Genomic DNA, 17,948 nt, shown 5'->3' with positions numbered 1-17,948 from the left:
TGAGGGCATCCTTGAAATTGAAAGGATGGAAAGTGGGGGAAGAGAAGGAGACTTGGAAATTGGGGCTTGAAGGGAGAGGGAGGGACAAAGAGTATTGGCAACAGAAAGACACCAAAAATAGATAAGAGAGTTTGCAACTCACCAGGGCTCCTTTGACAGCTCCTTACAAAACCACAACCTCCACCACTTAGAAGAACATGTGCAGCAAGTGCGTAGGATCTAGCAGAGGCTGCTAGATCCCCTCCAAGTCGAGGGCCATCCTGACTTGGAACTATATCACTGTTCTTTCGCAGTTGCTGGGTCAAAATCCTGGAATCCTCTCTCTACCAGCATGTGGGTGTACTTACAACAAATGGGCTGTGACAGTACAAGAAGATGGCTCACCACCATCTTCTTAAAGGTAATTGAGATGGACAATAAATGTTGGCTTTGACAGTGAAGCTCACATTTTTAGAACAAAAAAATTTCTCTAACTTACCTTGCACAATCCCACAAGAATTGAATAACATATAAATTAACACATCTACCATGTATTTATCTGTGATATTCCAGATGTCAGACATTGTTACAGATGCAAAACAAACATTTAAAACTGGATCCTGCTGATTTGCAGCCTATAATTTCCAAACATTTTCTAGTTTCTTCACCAGAGAATTAAGCTTGTGATTGACCTAGTACTTTATTTACCATTTAGACATTTTTACATTAAAGGGATACATTTGTATCATAGTAACAGATTAAAACATTGTAGATCTCATGGTATAATGCAGCTTTCTTTACAAAGCAACAGGAGATTTGTTAAAATGTGTAGAAATAGTCAGCTGTGTTAACTTTCAGCAACAACTTATACCCAATATTGATATAAAATTTGCTAACATAGTCACCATGCATTAAAATTGTCAGCATTGGTTACCAAACAAAATTGAATCAGTAAGATAAAAGCAAAATACTGTGGATGCTGGAAATCTGAAACAAAAACAGAAAACGCTAGAAAAACTTAGCAGGTCTAACAGCATCTGTGGAGAGAAAAAAAAAGAGTTAACATTTCAAGTCCTTATGACTCTTCCTCAGAGCTCTGACAAACAGCCATAAGAACTCAAAACATTAACTATTTTTTTCTCTCACCATAGATGCTGTTACACCTGCTGAGCTTTTCCAACAAAATTGAATCAATGTCTGGTCGTTTTCATGAGAAAGAAACAAACTGACTGTTCTCCCATTTTTGACAAGACTGGAAATAATTGAACTTTAATAAAATTCAAAGGGTTGTTCCTTTTAATTTCGTGCCTTAGTTATGCTTCAGCACAAAATCTAGGTTGCCATTTCAGTGCTGCACTCTCAGATGTTCTTTTGGATGAGATGTTAAACCTGCCTTCTCAATTAGATGTAAAAGAAGAACGGCAGGGGAGTTCTACCAGTGTCTTGGTCACTATTTATCTCTCAAGCAACATCACTAAAAGAGATTATCTGGTCATTATCACATTGCTGTTTTTAGGAGATTGCTGTGTGCAAATTGACAGCTGGATATTCTACATTAAAACAGTGACTACACTCAAAAGTAATTAATTGGCTGTAAAGCATTTGGGAGGTCCTGAGTTTATGAAATCATTATATAATGGAAGTCCTTTTTTCATCAGAAAAGTCATGGTTTCTGCCCTCAAGTTCACATTCAGTGTAACTGGATCTTCTAAGTTCTGGACAGTTATACTAATGACAATTCACTTATAAAAAGGTTTTAGAGCGCTCCAATATTATATATCATTACTTTTCCATAAATCACATGACAATGAATATGGGATTGACAGTGAATCCGTAAGCTGAATGATCAATAGTAAACATTTAAATTCTAAAACTTATCATCAAAAGAAGAAAACTGTCAATGTGTGTATTTCATTTTTGCTATACTTATTTTGGATTTACAGAAACTACAAATAGCATGGTGTCTCACTGGCATTATCCACTAAGAATATGATGTCATTCAACATAATTCAATTGACAAGAGACCAGTAAAATGTCTTGATACAGAATCTGAAATATATCTAAGATTTGAAGTTTTTAATGTTTGACTTTAATTTGGGACCATTAGATTATGGTTGTGAAAAGCACACTATTACAAGTTAGTTTGGTACTTCAGGCAGTTAATGATATGACTTCCAACAAATAAATGCTGGGTCTGAATTGCAGAGCTGCCTGGCACACATGTTTGGCTTAATGAAGTGATGTTAATTTATTTTTTTACAACCTCTACTTGGGCATGCCTCATATATGGAGGACAGCTGTGAAAGTACTTTTCAGTACTAATTATTCAGCTTGAGCAGTATATCCAACCAGGAGTTCAGATAAAACTAGTGCCCACCAGCCTCCGCATTCAAAGGATCATCCTCCGCCATTTCCGCCAACTCCAGCATGATGCCACCACCAAACACATCTTCCCTTCACCCCCCTTATCAGCATTCCGTAGGGATCGCTCCCTCCGGGACACCCTGGTCCACTCCTCCATCACCCCCTACTCCTCAACCCCCTCCTATGGCACCACCCCATGCCCACACAAAAGATACAACACCTGCCCCTTCACTTCCTCTCTCCTCACCGTCCAAGGACCCAAACACTCCTTTCAAGTGAAGCAGCATTTCACTTGCATTTCCCCCAACTTAGTCTACTGCATTCGTTGCTCCCAATGTGGTCTCCTCTACATTGGAGAGACCAAATGTAAACTGGGCGACCGCTTTGCAGAACACCTGCGGTCTGTCCGCAAGAATGACCCAAACCTCCCTGTCGCTTGCCATTTCAACACTCCACCCTGCTCTCTTGCCCACATGTCTGTCCTTGGCTTGCTGCATTGTTCCAGTGAAGCCCAACGCAAACTGGAGGAACAACACCTCATCTTCCGACTAGGCACTTTACAGCCTTCCGGACTGAATATTGAATTCAACAACTTTAGGTCGTAAGCTCCCTCCCCCATCCCCACCCCCTTTCTGTTTCCCCCTTCCCTTTTTTTTTCCAATAAATTATAAAGATTTTCCTTTTCCCACCTATTTCCATTATATAAAAAAAACCCCACTAGAGCTATACCTTGAGTGCCCTACCATCCATTCTTAATTAGCACATTCGTTTAGATAATATCACCAACTTTAATTTTAACACCTATGTGTTCTATTGTACTATTGTCGTTGACATCTTTTGATGATCTGCTTCTATCACTGCTTGTTTGTCCCTACAACCACACCACCCCCCCTCCACCTCTTTGTCTCTCTATCTCTCCGCCCCCCACACACACACCTTAAACCAGCTTATATTTCAACTCTTTCTTGGACTCGAACGCAAGTTCTGTCGAAGGGTCATGAGGACTCGAAACGTCAACTCTTTTCTTCTCCGCCGATGCTGCCAGACCTGCTGAGTTGTTCCAGGTAATTCTGTTTTTGTTTTGGATTTCCAGCATCCGCAGTTTTTTTGTTTTTATCTTAGTGCTATTGGTTGGTGTATGAATCATCTTGGTTCTTCGGTTTCCTAATGACTTGGAAGTGGTGTGACTGATGCCTGGTGAATGAGGACTTTATTGACTGTACTGCTGGCAAAGGAACAAGCAGGATTATGTTGGTATTCACAACAGCTGTGTCCAGACCAATCAGACAGTATTGACCAGGGGAGGATGATAAACTCTTGGTAGCAAGCTGGAAGGGGAGATAATGCGCCTAAAGTGATAATTGTTAGCAGAAGTGCAAAATCATTGGCATCTCAACTTGAAGAATTAAGATTGAATCCAGTTACTTTCAGCGGGAGTGGGTCTCAGTTGGCTTCAAATTTATAAGAAATGGAAGTGACATTTCTCATCGTACATTTCAATAAGAAGTGCAATTGATATCTAACATTTCTATCCTCCCAATAAGGATATTGGAGAAGATCAAATATAATGGGTGCAATTACAATAAATGGTACGCTAGGATTTGAAGTTCTTCAGTATTTAATCTGTGAAAATAAACATGCTTATGCCATCAAATATGCATTTGTATATACATAGTCGCTTGGTGGTATATTGAATATTGCTGAAAAGAGAGATATGTTGCTGAAGCTTTTTCATCTTGCACTCATCAGGACGAACACAAGATGCTAAATGCTAAATATAGATTGTGGAGGGTGCAAATTGAGGATCTGTCCTGGAGACAACTGGAGTAGTTAAGGTTTAAGGTGATAAAGGCATATATGTGGATTTCAGCATAGGTATGGGTGATATTACAGAGGCCGACTAGGTAGCTTATGTGATGAATAAGATGCAAGATTAGAAGCTCAGCTTGGGGTCAAACAGGTCACCAAGGTCATGAACCATCTTGTACAGCCTGAGACAGTGGGTGGGGACTGAGTAAAGTCAGTAGTAAGGTACAGCATAATGAAGGACCAAAGACAATTGCTTCCTTATTGTCAACATTTAGTTGGATTTAACAGATCATCCAAGACTGGATGTCAAAGAAGCAGTCGAACAGCAGAGAGGCAGTGCAGTTGATAAAAGAAATGGTGGAGATAAGGTTGAATTTCATCAATGCACGTGAGGAAGCTGATCCTATTTACACAGAGAATGTTGTAAAGTGAATTATTATTGAGAAATAAATAATTATTCATTGTATGGCAACATGTATAAATTACTTAAAGAACTTAAATATTGGCTTTAGACTCAGTTTAGCAAGAAAATTCTATTTGATGGTTGATAAGATTGGAGTATTGATGGATATGGTGGGATATGGCCTGGCATATCACCCACTCTATCATTACCATTAAGCCAGGGGATCAACCCTGGTTCAGTGAAGAGTGCAGGAGGGCATGCCAGAGCAGCACCAGGCTTACCTAAAAATGAGGTGCTAACCTGGTCAAGCTACAACACAGGACTACTTGCATGCCAAACAGCATAAGCAGTAAGTGATAGACAGAGCTAAGCAATCCCAAAACTAATGAGTCAGATCTAAGCTCTGCAGTCCTACCACATCAAGTCGTGAATGGTAGTGGACAATTAAACAACTCACTGGAGGAGGAAGATCCCAAAATATCCCCATCCTCAATGATGAAGGAGCCCAGCACATCAGTGCAAAATATTATGCTGAAGTATTTGCAACAATCTTCAGCCAGAAGTGCCGAGTGGATGATCCATCTTGGCCTCTGCAGGAGGTCCCCAGCATCACAGATACTAGTCTTCAGCCTATTCAATTCACTCCACGTGAAATCAAGAAATGGCTGATTGCACTGGATACTGCAAAGGATATGGGCCCTGACAATATTCCGGCAATAGTCCTGAAGACTTGTGCTCCGGAACTTGCTGCGCCCCTAGCCAAGCTGTTCCAGTACAGCTACAACACTGGCATCTACCTGCCTATGTGGAAAATTGCCCAGGTATGTCCTGTACACAAAAAGCTGGACAAACCCAACCAAGCCAATTCACACCCCATCAGTCTACTCTTGATCATCAGTAAAGTGATGGAAGGGGTAATCAATAATGGTATGAAGCGGGACTCACTTAGCAATAACCTGCTCACTGACGCAAAGTTTTGGTTTCACCAAGGCCACTCAGCTCCTGATCTCACTACAGCATTGGTTCAAGCATGGACAGAAGAGCTGAACTCCAGAGGTGAGGTGAAAGTGGCTGCCCTTGACATCAAGGCCGCATTTGACTGAGTGTGGCATCAAGGAGCTCCAGCAAAACTGGAGTCAATGGGAATCGGGGGAAAAGTCTCCTCTAGTTGGAGTCATACCTGGCACAAAGGAAGATGGTTGTGGTTGTTGGAGGTCTGTCATCTCAGCTCCAGGATATCACTGCAGGAGTTCCTCAGGGTGGTGTCCTGGGCCCAACCATCTTCAGCTGCTTCATCAATGATCTTCCTTCCATCATAAGGTCAGAAATGGGAATGTTCGCTGAGGATTGCACAATGTTCAGCACCATTCACGGCTCCTCAGATAATGAAACAGTCCATGTCCAAATGCAGCAAGACCTGGGCAATATCTAGGCTTGGGCTGACAAGTGGCAAGTAACATTCGCACCACACAAGTGTAAGGCAATGACCATCTCCAACAAGATGGAACCCAATCATTGCCCTCTGATTTTCAAAGGCATTACCTTCACTGAATCCCCCACTATCAAAATCCTGGGGGTTACCATTGATCAGAAACTGAACTGGACTAGCCATATAAATACTGTGGCTACAAGAGCAGGTCAGAGGCTAGGAATCTTGTGAAGAGTAACTCACCTCCTGACTCCCCAAAGCCTGTCCACCATCTACAAGGCACAAGTCAGGAGTGTGATGGAATACTCCCCACTTGCCTGGATGAGTGCAGCTCCCACAACACTCAAGAAGCTTGACACCATCCAGGATAAAGCAGCCCACTTGATTGGCACCACATCCACAAACATTTATTCCCTCCACCACCGATGCAAAGTAGCAGCAGTGTATAACCATCTACAAAATGCACTGCAGAAACTCACCGAGACTTCTTCGACAGCACCTTCCAAACCCACGACTGCTACCATTTAGAAGGACAAGGGCAGCAGATAGATGGGAATACCACCAACTGGAAGTTCCCCTCCAAGTCTCCCAACATCCTGACTTGGAAATATATCGCCATTCCTGCACTGTCGCTGGGTCAAAATCCTGGAACTCCCTTCCTAACAGCACTGTGGGTGTACCTACCTACCAAGAAGGCAGCTTACCACCATCTTCCCGTGGGCAACTAGGGATAGGCTATAAATACTGGCCCAACCAGCGAAGCCCATATCCCATGAATTAATATAAATGTCACCTTGTGTTTATAATTCCTCATTATTGGTATCTTGATCTCAGCCTATTGCACAGTGGCAGCATTGACGGCAGTTTAGATAGGAGGAGGAGGACAATTGTTTGGGAGAATCAATGCTGGGCCTGCACAACCTCTAACAATTTGATCAAAGTGACAAAGACTGCTTTCCTATCTTCTCCGTCATAAATGGTATGCACCTGAGGAAACCCGGAGTAGAATAATTTACACAATGCTGCTTTATATACAAACATACAACAGTTGCACATCTGTGCTTACATGATTTAAAAAAGTGAAAGTAGGACCAATTAGCCAAATCATATTGTGTGTTTCATATTTACAAACTATTTTCTCTCCTTTTAGATGGTCTGTATGTAGTGAGCTCTGAAGGTAGAACCTCTGCATGGCAAGCAACCACATCTACCCACAAGGGTGGTTTTTACCAGCAGTTGGACTTGATGACTCATCCAGCTTTCACTTGTGGTCCCAAATGATACACCTTGCCACACCCGCCACAACCTTTCCTCAGTTGCCATGCTAACAAGGAATAATGGTTAAACACTGGCGAATTCCAGACCTATGAAACTAAATGAATTTATGAAAGATGAGACAATTTATGTCAAAAAGGTCATCATTCAGGTAAACTTGCACTAAGGTTTTTTTGAAAATGTTAAAAACATTGTAGTGCTAATTCTATTTATTTATCTGGATGAAAAACATTACTGTATCCCACTAATCTCTGGTTTAAAATAAAATATTCTTCTTTCTGTGATTTCCTATATAACACAAATTTAGAATATGACATACGCAATTAGCTTTTTTATTACACACCCTTGAGTGTATCATGTGTTATTCCGTATGACCTCAGTTACATGAATTGTAGATCATTTAGCCAGGACTCTGGCTTTTTTCTGACATATGCGAAGCAAATGGAAAAGTATGTCTCTATTCCTCAATTTAAAAATATAAGTTCGAAATACATTTATTATTGAAATCAGTTGGCTGACTCCTGCTTTACAAAAGTTCTTCATGTTTGTTTTTATAACAGCATCCTTATTTCAAACATATTTAAGGACCTTGCATAATCGTGGCTGGAGAAGACACAATATTTTTTACTACAATCATTTTCTGTTGTTATGCACAACATACAATGCATTTACATAATAAATAATACAGAGAAAAACTATCAACTAATATATTTGAGCCAAGAGAAGACTTTTTCTCTCTCTTTTCCCTACTAATTTTCTCCAGTCCCCTTCATATGCTCTAAAGGCACTGACTTCTTGCTGAACTATCTTTCAGCAGGTAGGATCATCCAAGTCACCTCAACAAATTTATCAATGTATAACCATGCCTTGTATGCATTTAGCAGATGATTTTTCTTCTAGATTCCATTCAAGAACTCTGGTAGAAGTCCAAATCTTCATCACTGTACAACTGACATGCATCCATCTCACAAAATACTTCACTTCTGATTTTACTTCTTGTAGGAAGCAACAACACCTGTTTCCTCTTTGGTAGGGATGTAACTTGTGTCCATGTTATGACACGGAAGATGATGTGTGCCAGGCAGATTAAATCCATAAGGGAAACTTGATCCCACCATCACAATGGTTTTGCAATTTGTATTTATTTCAAGGTGCATGCCCTGAGTTCAAAAGTAATAAGTACACCAAGACTTCAGAGATTGTTTAGAAAATTAAATTAAACATTTATTAACAAAAGAAAAGATTTCAAACACATACATAGATCCAAAATTACTGTTGCAATAACTCCTAAATCCCTTAACTGGCTTCCAGTTACACCCCCGTTAAGGCAATGGTAAAAAAAATAGATTTTAAACAGATGCCAGCAAGTTAACACAATACCCTGGACAGTAGAATTCAAAATGGCTTTCCCCAGCTTTGGTTTCTATAGACTGCAGTCTAAATGCACAAATATTAGAGGTTTCTCACACTTCTGATAGATCTTACAATGCCTTCCCTGACATAGCCTCATTCTCCTTTATACATGTTTCTCCGTTTTATTGTAAATTCCATTGTTCCCATATGTCTTTGGAACTTTACCTTTCTCATAATATAAATCTTTCCATGGTGCTAATATTGTCAGTAATCTTTGGGTAAAATAAACATACTCCCTGGCCTAGCTTCTCTGGCTAAGTGTAAACATCCTACAATCTGTTTGAAAATCAAACTGCCCTGATTTATCTAAAAATGCAAATTCTCCTCACCTCACATTCTAAGACTTCAGCCATGTTTACGTATTTAGCATTTCAAACCTAGCTTCTTCTGATGAATCAAAACCTCCAGACCAGCTGTCTCCAATTCAATTAAATCCCACACACACCAGATAGAAACTATCCAAACCCCACTATTAACCTACTTTTACAATAAATCACAACAATATTATGAGAATTATTATACTTTCATGACACCTCCCCTTATGAGAAAATGAAGCGTCCTTATTTAAAAAGATGACTTCATTTTCTTAATCTATTTTACACTACCTCCTATACTTATCTATATACTCTTACATTACCAGATGCATGCATTAACATAACTATATAAATGTATATATGTGTATATATATATATGTGTGTGTATGTATATATATATATATATAAACTCTTGACAATGCATTTGCAGTTAGATTTACTTGTCCAGCCACATGTATAATCTGTAGATTAAATGGTTGCAGTGATAAACTCCATCTGAACAGCCTTGTATATCGGTCTTGAAATTTGTCCAGAAACTTTAAAGGATTGAGGTCTGTATGAACAATTGTTTCTGCTGAATTGTTTGCAACGCTAACACCAGACCCAGAGTCTCCTTTTCGATCGTTGAATACCTTCTCTGTTGTACATTCAATTTCCGTGAAAAATACCCGATCGTTTTCTCAATTCTAGTTTCATCTCCTTGCAACAATACAGCCCCAATGCCCATATTGCTTGTATCAATGGCCTAATTAAATTGCTTGGAATAATTGGGTGCTGCCAAAACTGGTGTCATAGGCAAGACAGTTTTTAAACTGTCAACTGCCTTCTGACACTCCTTTGTCCACTGAAACTTCTTGTTCTTTTTTAATAATTCAGTCAATGGAGGAACCGCACTGCTGCAATTTGGTACACATTTTCAGTAAAATCTACTCATGCCCAGAAATCTCAAAACTTCTCATTTTGTTGTAGGCACAGAGAAATCCACAATAGCTTTGACTTTCACATCTCTCAGAGCCACCTTACCATGTGCAATGGCATGGCCTAGCTATGTAACTTGCGCTTTTGCAAATTCACTTTTAGCTTCTTGCAGTCGATTAAATAATTCTTCCAGATGTTGTAAATGCTCCTCCCATGTTTGACTGAAAACTATCAAGTCATCAATATAAACAGCACAATTGCTCAGCCCTGCAATCACTTTCTTTGTCAGTCTTTGAAATGTTGTGCGTGTATTTTTCATACCAAATGGCATGACATTAAACTGAGATAATCCAACTGGTATCACAAAAGCCGATATCTTCTTTGCTCTCTCCACTAACGGTACTTGCCAAGATCCTCTCAGCAAGTCAATCTTTGTGATAAATTTTGATTGTCCCACTTTCTCAATTCAATCTTCCAACTGTGATATAGGATATGAATCCGCTTTTATCACTGCATTCACCTTTCAATATTCCACATACAGTCTTTGTGTTCCATTCAGTTTTGGTAGCATCACAATAGGCAAACTCCAGTTACTGCTACTAGACTCAATTATGCCATTTTGAAACATGAATTCAATTTATTTCTGTATTTTTGATAACTTTGATCTACAAGAATGTTGCCTTATCAGAGATGAAACTTCTACACTCATATCATGTGTAGCTAAATTTGTCCTCCCCAGCTTTTTCCCACAAATAGCTTTGTGTGACTGCAATATCTTCTACAAATCACTTTAACACTTGTCTAGAAGGTAACTCAATATTATGTTTAAATTTTCAAGTACCCCCTCATTATCCAGTTTGACCAAAGGAAAATCAATTTCAGAATCCTTCATTTCTACCTATTTCTCCTTATCTATCACCACTAATACATCCTTTGGGTCCTCTTTCCTGTCAAAGTACTTTTTAAGCATATTTATATGACACATCCTCTGCTTCTTTCTTCCACCTGGAGTATTTATTAAATAATTTACTTCACTCAGTTTCTTTTCAATCCTCTATGGCCCACTAAACGTTCCCTTTAACAAGTCATCCAGTACTGGTAACAAAACTAACACTTTTTCCCCAACAACAAAACTATGAGCAGTGGCTCTCCTATCTGCCCTCACTTTCATCACTTGCTGCAATATCTTTAAATGTTCCCTAGCTAGCTCACATGCTGTGTCCAATCTTTCTCTGAAGTCAGATACATAATCCAAGGGAGTAGTTTCTGAATTTTGACCCACCAATTTCTCATGAATCAATTTCAGTGGAACACTTACCTCATGACCATTAACTAATTCAAAAGGACTAAATCCAGTTGATGCATTAGGACCATCCCTAATAGCAAATAACAAGAATGGAATTCCCTTGTCCTGATCCTTTGGATAGTCCTGGCTGTAGGCCCTCATCATAGTTTTTAAAGCTTGATGCCATTTTTCCAATGCCCCTTGTGATTCAGGATGGTAAGTTGTTGACTTAAACAGTTTTATCCCCCAAATGTTCATTACTTCCTTGAACAGCTGTGACATGAAATTTGAAGCCTGATTGGAGTGTATTTCTTTTGGTAAACCATATCTTATAAAAAATTTAGTCAATTCTTCCACAACTCTCTTTGTTGTAATATTTCTGAAAGGTATCGCCTCAGGAAACCTCGTTATCACATCCATTATTGTCAGTAAGTACTGATTTCCACTTTTAGTCTCAGGGAGAGGTCCTGCACAATCAATCATGACCCTAGTGAAAGGTTCTTCAAATGCTTGAATTGGAATTAAAGGTGCAAGCTTAATTACTGCTTGTGGTTTCCCTATCACGTGACAAGTGTGACATGTTCTACAGAATTTGACTACATCTCTATGCAACCCAGGGCAATAAAAATGCTTTTGTATTTTCATCTGTGTCTTTCTAATTCTAAATGACCCCCCCCCACCCGCCGCATGGAATTTCATGAGCTATTCTCAGTATCTCATTTCTATATCCAAATGGTAAAAGAATCTGATGTACTTTCATCCAGTTTTCAACTGCTGAAACCTGATACAGCCGCCACTTTCTCATCAACACATTACCCTTAAGGTAATAACATTCTGGAATACATTCTGCCTCTGTTTCTGAGCAAGCTGTCTGATATAACTGTTTTATTTGTAGATCCTTTTCCTGTAATTCTACCAAGTGCCTTGAGCTAAATAGCTCAGCTGCATTCTCTTCCATTTTTTTCTTCTTGAACAATCTTATCAAAGATAGTGTCAGCTAATTGAACTTCAACATCTTTTCCCTGCTTTTTAACTTCTTCTTCTTCCTATTTCAACCTGTGAGCTTGTGATCCTGTTACCACACAATCTGGAAACAATCCAGGATGCTCTTTCTGCAACACTTCTGTTGAAAACATCTCTACAGGCTGCTCAACTACCATTAGCATCAACCTCATGTGACCTATCTATATAATTACCTAAAGTGAATTGAACCCCTGCAATGAGCTATTTTGCCACAACTCCAACAATCACCTCACCTGTTTTCCATTTACTGTTTAAATTTACCTTCCACAATGGAATAGGTTTAGCATTTCCATGAACCCCACTTATTATCTCCTGTAGCTGCAATACTCCCTCTGAACAACAAATATCACTATCCACAACATTATGGATTGACTAGCCCCTGTGTCTTTTTTAAAATTTTTACCTACTTTACCTACTCCACCCTATATACATGGAGAGACTTCCCCTTCACATACAACATCTTTAAACATTTCTGCAACCTGCTCCTCAGAACTCGCTTGGATAAATTGTGAACACATTCCCATTTCTTTACCTATCACTGATTCTTCCTGTTTTACCTGTATATAAACCATTGGTTTTCCCTGTGCCTGACTCTCAGAACCCACAGTAGTTTTCAGTCTAAAATTGTTTTTCTACATTTCCAACATTCACCTACTGGTGACTGTATTCTGCTAACATGTTAAATCCAGGACAGCTAGTTGGTGAAGGTTAGAACTGAAGCCAATCTTAATACACTTTTAGAAGCACTTACTTACAATGTTACAAATGACAGGATGCATGTTCAAATTTTACAATTATAGCATCAGTCTGTTTATTTATAGGAGCACAAGTGAATCCCCAGGTAAGGCTCACCATCTGCATACAATTAAGCACAATTAATAAACAATTAATGCTGTATCGCTCTGATATTCAACCCAACTTCCCCTAGTACCCTCCCTGAACTCTGGAGGCAACGTGATATCACCAAGCTTGAGATTTTGGAATCAGCAGTAAATTGCATTGGAAGGAGTTTCTTTCTATTAACTCTGATTTTTGTAACCATTTTATGCATTGAGGCACAAACAGCATGAGAAGAAATATGCCCATGATAACCAACTTAAACTTAGACTTAGCCCCAAATTTAAGGAATACTATGCTCTTTGGCTAGCCTTTTGCCCGCCACGTTAAGGCTCAGACACACACGCGCAATGCTGACAAATCCCTGAATGCTAGGGGAAACGATGGGGAAATTTAAAGATCTCCTGGAGATCTCCTGGATATCTCCTGGGGATCCAGGAGATCCCTAGGCAACTTGGGAAGGTTGACAAACTTATGTGGACCCTAGGAGCACCTAGGTCAATTGAAGTGCTGTTCCTATTCTCAAGAACTATTTATTTTTAATGCAGTTTTCTTAAAGGATATATTTTTCTGTTAATTTGATGACAACATTTTTCATGTCACCTGAAGAGTATTATTCCAGCATTAGGGGATTTATCAGCATTGCACGTGTCTGTGAGCTTTAAGTGGTAGGGAAAGGGCTAGCCAAAGGACATAGTATTCCTTAAACTTGGGCCTAGTCTGAGAGTTTAAATTGGTTATCGCGGGCATATTTCTTCTTGCACTGTTTGTGCCTCAATGCATAAAATGGTGACAAAACTCAGGGGGTTATAGAAAGAAACTCCTTTCAATCTTAGAACTGGAGAGTGATTGAGCTGAAGGTCCAATGTTGAGCACCCTCTGCTGGTTAATCTTTTGACAGGCACCCAATAGCATCCATATTAATGTATAAGAAAAACATATCAAATGCCCTTGGAAAGGTCAGACGTGTTATTGGGCTAATGGTTCCAAAAAGGATGAGTTCTCAAATTAATCAGAATATCAGGCGGGTCATTGAGTAAAAGAAAAACAAATGAGTTGGATTTTGAAAGCAAGCAAAGTATCTACTTCTCATTTTATAACCTGAATTTGTTAGTAAACTTTCTATTCCAGTCACCTGTGACACAGAGTGAAAGCCTGTGGCCCAAATCATCCAGCCTCCAGATGAACCCTGCAAAACACGCTAAGGGAGCTCTCAGAAGTCCTAATGAAATGTTTCCGTGGGAATTGCCCAGGAAGTTTGAACTTCTGACGGGCAATTCCCCTGCCTGAGACCCTCTGAAAAGTTCTCCAACTCTGAGTTAGAGTCAGAGACTTCGAATAGCCCCTACTTACTTACCTGAATCGTTACCCAGGAGGTGTTAGTCAGAAAAGCCTTAGTCTAACTCCTGGGCAACTATGCAGCTGAGGCCCCACCCCAATCACTCACACTGACCCACCCCCGACTCCCGCCTTGACCTCTCGACGCTATCCTCTGACTTCACCATGACACTCGACTCCTCCCCTGACCCCCGACTCTCCCCCAATGCGACATGACTAGCCACCACCAGCTGACTCAACCCCCTGATTCCCTCTTCGACCCAACCTGACACAACCTCACCATCCTAACCACCTACCACCTTACCCCCTCACCCACTTACCTTACCCACCCTAGCCCCTCCCCCCACCATACCTCCTCGCCCAACCTACCCCATTACCTACCATACACTCTTACCCATTTACTTTCACTCTATAGCTTTTCAAAGAAGCTTTGGGGCATTTAAACTCTTTACTTACCAGAAAATGGTAGCTAGTGTCATAAAAAGGTGACGTGGCTTCTGCGAAGATTCTCTCTGCTCCCTCCAAGGAATGTGCCAAGCCATTTGTCACAGATTGTGGTGGCTACAGCACCTCGTGGGTGCCCAGTTTTGAGTTGCAGTTTTGAATCCATTTAGCATGGGAATAGTGTTATGTGTGGTGTCCTCAGTGTGAAGACAGGATTTTGTTGCCACTAACAAAACGGTCACTCTTAGAGTACTGTCATGGACAGACGTGTCTTATATAAGGTGATTGGTAGGATGCAGCAGTAACTTCCAATCTCCATGGCAGTGTATCTGCGAGGTATCCCCAAGTTGCGCTGGGGAACCCCCACGTTCTGCCCAGGGAAGGATTGCACGGCAATTGCCCAGGAAGTTCAAACTTCCAATCGGCAATTGCCCTGTAATAGGAACCATCCAAAAATGTGATTTAAATTGCAAACTTCGGATGGTTCCAACTATCTTACAGCAATTAGTTGCCCAGAAAATGTTAGAAGAATTAAAACCACTTCCAGCTTCTATGTAACTATAGCACAGGTCTGCCCAACCCCCCATGGGACACCCAGCTACCCCACAACCCCCCACACCACATACCCCGACCCTCCTGACCCCATCACTTGATCACCCCTAACACCTCCTGATCACCCACAGAACCCCCTGACTACCCCCACCCTCCCACTGGCCGCCTACCCAACCTCGAATACCCCCGACCTCCCATGGAACACCCCGACGCCCCCGTCCCACATGAGACCCCTCAACTACAACCCCTCTGCACTACATTACACTGCCCCCGAATAAACCTCCCATTAGCTACACCCACCCAATTCAACCCCCGAATAAACCTCCACCCGGCTACACTACCCCCCAACCACCCAAACCCCCTGACCACTAGACTCTCCCAGACCACCTGACCCACTCACCCCCCACTGACCACCCGACACCCCTCCATCTGACCACCCGAACCCCCCCCCACCAACCACCCAATCCCCCACGACTGACCACCTGACTCTCCTCTCTACTTACCACCCGACTTACACACCCCTGACAACTCCATTCACCCTCACTCCCCGACCACCTGACCCCCTCCAACAGACCATCTGACCCCAGCCCCAGGACCACAAAGCGCCCCCACCCCCTCCCCACCCTGGGGTCCACTTGACGTCCCCGGACCTCCCAGCCCCGACCCCCCACTGACCGCCCGATACCCACGCCTCCCACTGACCACCCTCCTCCCCTCAAACCACCGTATACACCCCACTCCCCAAATCTTGCCCATTTACCTTATACATTTACCTTCTCCCTGGTTTTTCAGTTGCTGGACCTTTAAACTTACCTTCTTTATGGCAGCTAGTGCCGTAAAAAAGCTGGTATGGCTTACTTACCTTTAGAACCATAGAAAAGTTACAGCGCAGAAAGAGGCCATTCAGCCCATCATGCCTGTGCTGGCCAGAAAAAGATGAAAAAGTTTCTTACCTTTGACTGAGCTGCCCTCAACCCTAGGCCTCGGGAACCTGCTGCACTACACAGATCTCACCCGGTCTGAGTTGGAGGGTCAGGCAAGATAGGAGCAGCTGGATTTCAAGGTAAGTATTTATGAGCGGAATGGCACTCCAACTCAATTGCTACTCCAATGCAAGTTACGACCAATATATAGGAGGAACTTAGAGTAAAACATTGAAGAACATGTTTGCTTCCAACATATGGATATCCCCTCTACATGTTTTAGAGGTAGTATTTTATGTGATAACTTTTATTTTTAGAGTTGTATAATAGGATGAAATTGTCATGGTGGTATTATTCCAGAGATTGTGAAATTAGAACGTGATTGGAGAGAAAATTGAAACTGTGGAGAAGAATTTAATCTGATGGGTTACAACAAAAGTAGGAAATAGCCAATTAAAAGGAGAAAATCACAGTAGCACAATATACGCAATTGGCACAAAACATGTTGGACACAAATAATTTGAGGGTTAACAGCAAATTAAAACATTTAATCAAATATTCTGCAAGCTTTTGTAATAAGTAGGATACTATGTCAACTTTTGAGTAACCTGTTCTGGAATTTCTAGAACGTGAATTAGATGACAAAGGACATTCTTATTAAGATTGTTACTTTTGACTCTTTTGATGTGGAAGTATCAGTTGCTAACGTTTTTAATTAGTTTTATCAGAAAAGAAACATCAGAATTAAAGTTGAGTAATGTTGGATTCTCCCATTACTTCAATGGATAACTGTTCAGCTAGAAGATCGTTTGTTCAACATCTAGGTCAGTGTCATAACATATGTGATGTTAAGTCAAATCTTGATTTGCAGATCTGATTGCAAAATATGAATTCAGTGTTAGAGGGGTGGGTAACTGAGTGCTTAAATCTAGGAATTTGATAATTGGGGGAATTCAGTGAAATGAGGGAGGAAGTGCTGTTCTAGCCTTTTACAAAAAAGGACTGGGCTAAGAGAGGGGGAGACAGAGAGAGCTTCCTCCTCCAGTGAGTTGTTTAATTGTCCACTACCATTTACGACTGGTTGTGGCAGGATTGCAGAGCTTAGATCTGATCCATTGGTTGTGAGATTGCTTGTCTCTGTCTATCACTTGCTGCTTATGCTGTTTGGCACACAAGTAGTCCTGTGTTATAACTTCACTAGGTTGACACCTCATTTTTAGATATGCTTAGTGCTGTTCCTGGCATGGTCTCCTGCACTCTTCATTGAACCAGGGTTGATCCCCTGGTTTGGTGGCAATGGTAGAGTGAATAAGTTGCAGTAGATGAATTGCCATCCAAGCTTTGGACATTGCGATGCATCAGGGAGTGGATGTTACTTAGACATTTTGTTCCACGAGGCAGTCGCACGCCTAAGCCTATGTACTTCAGATTTGCTTCAGGGTCAGGACAGGAGGATGTGACTGTAAGACAGGCAGCTATGGTGATCCAAAAGTTAGCAATAGAGGAACCTCAGCCCTTGTCCAACATGTTTCAGGTTCTTGAATCTTGTGTGGATGAGAGCAGGAAATGCGAGGAGGATGAGCAAACTGACTGCAGCACCATGGTGCAGGAGGACATTCAAGAGGGTGAGGAAAAATGAATG

Source organism: Carcharodon carcharias, chromosome 8 (genome assembly GCF_017639515.1).
Source record: "Carcharodon carcharias isolate sCarCar2 chromosome 8, sCarCar2.pri, whole genome shotgun sequence".
NCBI classification, from domain to species: Eukaryota; Metazoa; Chordata; class Chondrichthyes; order Lamniformes; family Lamnidae; genus Carcharodon; species Carcharodon carcharias.
This window is presented reverse-complemented; position numbering follows the sequence as displayed.